Source organism: Trachymyrmex cornetzi, unplaced genomic scaffold, assembly GCF_001594075.2.
Source record: "Trachymyrmex cornetzi isolate Tcor2-1 unplaced genomic scaffold, Tcor1.1 scaffold359, whole genome shotgun sequence".
Classification (NCBI taxonomy): domain Eukaryota; kingdom Metazoa; phylum Arthropoda; class Insecta; order Hymenoptera; family Formicidae; genus Trachymyrmex; species Trachymyrmex cornetzi.
The window spans coordinates 777,329-783,960 of NW_017298310.1; positions in this window are offsets into that span (position 1 = coordinate 777,329).

A 6,632-nucleotide genomic window follows, 5' to 3' on the forward strand; every position below is an offset into this window, starting at 1 on the left:
ATATATATATATATATATATATATATATATATATGTATATACGAAATACGCGAATGAGTACATGCAGCGAATAGGAATGCATATAGCATTAATACCTTTATATGTATTAAATATGAATAATAATTTACACTGCAGAACAAAAGTTTGGAAATGATTAAAAATGGACATTTTAGGATCATTTATATAAATATCCATGACAAAATGTTGGGATCATTTATTCAAATATTTATAAAATTGTTTTGACAATAATTTTGTAGATCTCTCCAATAACTGTTATTGGACTTGAAGAATTATTATTAAAAATACACACTGTTACAGTATGTAATTTCTAAAATGTCCACTTTTAAAAAGTATGTTTTGGCCTGGAATATAAGTACTTTCCTAAACGCCATCATATGACTAATTGTAAGTATAATTTTTCAAACATGGAAAAAGCGCCTTAATAAGTAAAAATACTAATGACGTCGTCAATCTTTATATCGTCAATATATAATGCTCTTATAATCAAATGTTATCGTGAATCGCATTTCTGAATAATTCTTCTGACGTGTGAGATATTGATTGCTCTTACTTACTTAAAATCTTTGAAATTATTAAATATTAAAAAAATTAAATCTTTAAAAATTGTATTTGCATGAAGAACAAAATAAATAAATATTTCGCAGGAGAAAAGCAAAAATTGTGAATGTAAAAAGTGCAAGCAATATAAGCAGTTTAAGTGCAACTTTTACATCTTATTTAATTTTTAATCACTCTGCTAGCTCCACTTTATCTTTTAAAAGAACTATCACTCCCACCATATCTCTTTTCTGCATGTATGATTTTAAATTTCGTCACCTCTATATTCTGGTGCAACAATCATCTAGGATTTACCGCTACTTTCACTTCGACGTATAACGACGAGAAAAATCCGAAAAGAATGATGAAAACAAGATGTTTTTATTGCATGCTATTCTGTTCTGACTATACTGAACTTTTTTTTAGATAATGGAATTTTAAATAAACTTTCCGTACACACGTCAGAAGATCCGCGTGACGCATTGACAGAGAACGAGAGAACGTACAATTGCGTATATAAATGTTATGATTACATATCTATCTACATATCGTAATTTTAAATAGGTACTACATTGCGGAATTATATCTCTTTTAATTTTTTTACGCATTGTTATAACAATTTCAAATTTTGCAATTAGATATTGCAATAAAATTGCAAATTGTTTAAAAAGGTAAGAATATTTCTATCAATTAAAACGATTTATTAAATGTGCACACAGTCGATGAAACAAGAATCAATTTGATACGATTTAGAATTATTGATATTGAAATTTGCCATTGTCTCCTCCCACATGTTTATCATTCACGAGAGCGATGTAACTTATCCAAATCACAGGCGCGGCACACATGAGTGTGGATATATGTATTCGTACGCGCGATATGCGTATGTTTGCACGCGTAATCGGTCGTTAATAACTGACATCGGGCAATTGCAAAATCGTTGGAAAGTCCGATAACGGCAATACGTCAAACCAGCAGCGTCCAGCCAGATGACGAAACGGCGTCGAATATTTGGACACGAGATATGACGATCGAGTCAACTGAAAATTCAAAAATTGAACCCGCATTAATTTGTAAACATTCCGCCGATTACGGATTATTATACATATCTCACTCGAAGAATAACAAGACATTTTTTTATTTCCAAAAGTTTAGTTCCAAAAGTGAACAGCATATAATAATTATTACGAAAAAATTATCTATTTTTAAAATTAGTTTTGCTTGGCCTTAATGGTAAACATTATTATTTAATTGAACGTCTCATTTATAGATTCGCCTTGATCCAATCATGTAGAAGAAGATATCAACTTTGATAAGTGTTATTTTTTGCCGTTATTATTTTTATTAAAATGTACAAACAAGTTTAATTTGAAATCTTATTTTTATAATTATTATTATTATATATATTTTAATATTTTCATAATCGTTAGTTTTTAAAAATGTATCGATAAACTATTTGTACAATCTTTCGCGTAATATCACTGGTTTCAGAAATGATTGAATTGTAAGGGGTGTTTTAATATTATTGTATTAATGATATGGGAATAAAAATGTTGTCTTCGCTCTTTATAGATAGCTTTTGACCTCAGTTTGCTACGTGTTTCAAAGTTTTTATGTCTTTCGGTATCGCCTCATCGGCATTAAAGCAGCAAAAACTGTGCAGTGCGACAGAAACAAAAAGCAATATAAATTTCTGATTCGTCAAATCGTTTTAATCTGCGAGCACAATTTGAACAATTCGTCGAGTTATAACAAAAAGATATATAGAATAAAACAAACCTATAGTACACAATTGGACGGAAGGTGACTCCTTGTATCAAAATAAATCGAAAGTGCAGAATAAACTTTTTTCGTTCGAGGTATTATTATAGGCAGTTTCTGTTCATTTTTGTCATATTTTCTTTAAGCCTGCCACTCATGAAATCACATGGATATTATGTACACGAAAAGAATAATTTTACTGAATTATCTAAAAATATTAGCAGGATGCAGAAAATAATTTCGTTAGACCATCAAAATAATTATATATAAGATATAGGAAATTGAAATATAATAAGCAATAGATATCTTAATTATCAGTCTCAACACCCGCTTTCACATACGAAAGGCACAATTTTTGGAATGGTAGACAGAGTTTTATTATTTAATTTCACATCCAGACTATCATAAGAAGAATTTTGATTACATTATTAGGATCCTTTTAGATAATGATTATCCTTTAGAGTTTATTTTTGATACCATACGTCAAAGAATAAAAACATTAACAAGAAGAGAAACAGGCAATCATAAGAACAAAAAACCATCTGAAAATTCAAAGGATAAAATTACATGGTTTACTATTCCATATATAGAATCAATTTCCGAAAAATTTAAAAATATTATAAATAATTCTAGCGTAAAACTCTCATATTTTAGTCTTAACAAGTTGTGCATAATGATAAAAACACAAAAAGATCCGATTCCTGCAAATATGTGAAAAAGAATTTAGTATACAAAATATCATGTAATAAGTGTGATGCGTCCTATGTAAGACAAACTAGCAAACAATTAAAGACAAAGGTATCTGAACATAAAAATGACATTAACAGATCTAAACTGACGAATTCGGTATTGTCTGAGCACAAGAGGTGTCACAATTATAATTTTAATTGGAATAAGGTGGAAATCCTAGACAATGAGAGAAATTATAATAAGCGACTGATTTTCGAAATGATAAATATTAAACAACAAAAGAACGGGATCAATTTAAACACAGACACAGAATTATTAGTCCTTGTTACGATTATTTTTTAACTTGACACATTAATTATATACAATAGCGACAACAAAGTTTGACTTTAGATGATATCATGTATTTGTATCAGTTTAACATGTAACTCGCAACCGATAAGACCGTTGTTTAGTTCAATTTATATTATCGACATTTTTACATTATTCGACGTTATAGTAGATATTTTAGTATCACAATTTTGTCTGGATTTTAAACTGTGTATTTTACTTCTGCATACATGCTTCTTGAGGTAACCCTCCTATTAATTATAATCTATATACATTCTAACTACTTATTGTTTTTACATAATTGACTATTTTGAAGGTCTCGATCTCTATGAAACCATCCAACGTATTAACTGATCATGGATCATACCTGGGAGATGACCAAAGGTTTTCCACGTGTGTAGATGTTACTATTGTCAACGATGTCAAGCTGAAGAAGGCAGAAACGTACTTGTACTTGTACTTGTACTTAGTCGAAACGTACTTGTACTCAATTATGTTAAATATATTCAAGTTATACTGAGGTTCGTCCATTATTTTAAGCGCACCGATTACAGCGGATTCTTAAATGCCTTACATTAATTCATATATTATCGTTAAGTTTTTTATTATAATAAGCAATGTCAGAAAAAATTTAGTATTCTAGCAACCAGTTTGAACGACCTAATTATTTTGATAGTCAAACAAAATTATTTTTAGATCTGCATCTATAATAGCTAAATTTTTAGATACTTCAACAAAATTCTTCTTTCCCCGTAAACATAACAATATTAATGACTTTCCAAAAATAATATCTTCCTTAAATGCACACGTATCCCATGATTTCTAAATTTGATCTTTCCGAAAACAGAAACTTGGACGAAAAGATATTTATTCTGAATTTTCAACTTACTTTTGTACAAGGAATCATTCTTTGTCCGATTGTAAACCAGATAGCACGGCAAGTTTCAGTTATGTTGCAGGGATTTTTCAATGTCTCAATTGTGTTTGGAAAGTTCTCGAGGTGTACTACAGGAATAATAGGGTGCTATGAAAAATAGGGTTCCATTTAAAAAATTCGAAGTGACATTGCTCTGACCTTGGTGACACCACCCAAGGTCAGACTGATCGGATCACTAAATAGATTATTTAGAACTCCACAACTTTTGTCTGAAACGTTTTTTTCTAAAATGTTCTGTTTCCGAGATAAAAGGGGTGTACGGGTGGTCTGAGGCACCCTGTATAAATAATTATTTAGCTATATAAGTAGGTGCTTACAAAGAGAGAGAGAGACAAAAAAACACGCCAAAAAATTTTCTTTTCTCTCTCTTTTCCTTAGTTACATTTTTAACATACTTTATTGTCTTAATGTATAGAACTATATTAATAATATATATATATATACTGGGTGAACCAAAATTCATCAATTCAGAGTACAGAACATGATACTTTTTGTTAAAACAAACAACTTTTTCCTTTACCAAATTGTGTCCGATAAATAATTTTTGCGCTTATTTGTTAACTTCAACCTGCTCTCCTGAAAAACTACTTATCGGACGCAATTTTGGTAAAGGAAAAAGTTGTTTTTTGTGCTAAAACAAACAACTTTTTCCTGTAGTAAAATTAAATTCGAAAAACAATTTTTGTGTTTACTCGTATAATTTCACAATCTGCTCTCCTGCAAAAACTACTTGTCAGACACAATTTTGCAAAACAAAAAAGTTATTTATTTTAGCATAACGTATCATGTCCTGTACTCCGAATTCGTGAATTACGGATCACCCTGTATATACACTAATAACGATAGAGGAATGTAAATGAACTACATATTTAAAAACTTCTCCTTATACTTTTTATTATTTTCGTTTTGAAATAATTCATATTTTTATATATTTTTATGTATTATATATTTAATATATTATACAATATATATAATTGTATAATATAATTGTATTATACAATATAATTGGCTTAAAACATATGAGAATTAACAAAAATATTGCGATTTAATAAAGTATTTGCTTTCTTATTAACAATATTTATTCATCTTATTAAAGTATTTTAAATATAAAATTCAAAATACTATCAATATTAATTAATATTTGAATTATAAAGTACATAAATAACTTTTTGTAGTCTTTTGATTTGAAATACAAATAATTCGTTTCAAATCGAAAGGTTGAAAATATTTTGTATTTTGTAATTCAAATATTAATTAAGACTTTGACAGTATTTTGAATTTTATATTTTAAATATGGTGTTGAACTTAATTCCTGCCGCTCGCTACTAGAGGGTGCTGGCTCCAACGCTAGCGAGTTTCGACGAAATGAAGTCATATGTCTTTTGTAGTTTAGACATCGCTGAAAGTGATTCAATCCTCACAGGTTAGATTTTTCGACGCCAAAGAGATTTTCTAATCGATTGAAAATGAATCGCGATAAGCTGTTTTTCCGACATGTGCTTCTTCACTACTTCGACCTCAAGAAAATCGCAGCTGAAGCGCATCGCTTATTATCCGAAGTGTATGGTGATGAAACTCCATCGGAAAGAACATGTAGAGTTTAGTTTGAACGCTTCCGAAACGGTGATTTTGATGTGAGAGACAAAGAACGTCCAGGACAGCCGAAAAAATTTGAAGATGTCGAGCTGCAAGAATTGCTTGATGATCCAGCTCAAACGCTTTTAGAGTTGTCTAAACAGTTAAATGTTACTCCAATGGCCGTCTCAAAACGCTTGTATGCCATGGGAAAGATCCATAAGGAAGGGAGATGGCTACCACATGAGTTATCAGAAAGTGCCATTTCAAATCGTTTGACTGTTGCGACTTCTTTGCTTGCCAGGCAAAGAAAAAAGAGTTTTTTGTGACGCATCGTGACTGGCGATGAAAAATGGATTTATTTTGATAATCCCAAGCGGAAAAAATCATGGGTGGACCCCGGCGAACCATCCGCATCAACGCCGAAGAGGAATATTCACGGGCATAAGACCTTGCAGTGCGTTTGGTGGGACCAGGAAGGTGTACTGTATTACGAATTCTTGGGTCCAAATAAAACCGTTACAGCTGATCGCTACAAACAGCAATTATACCGATTGAATGACAAATTGATGCAAAAAAGATCATCCGTAGCCAACAATCGACGCAAAGTCATTTTGTTGCATGATAACACTCGACCGCATGTCGTGAAAACCGTGAAGCAGGCACTTCTAGAGCTTGAATGGGAAATTCTTCCGCATTCAGCGTACTCTTCAGACTTGGCACCGTCGGATTACCATCTCTTCCGATTGATGCAACACGCACTTACGGACACACACTTCTCCAG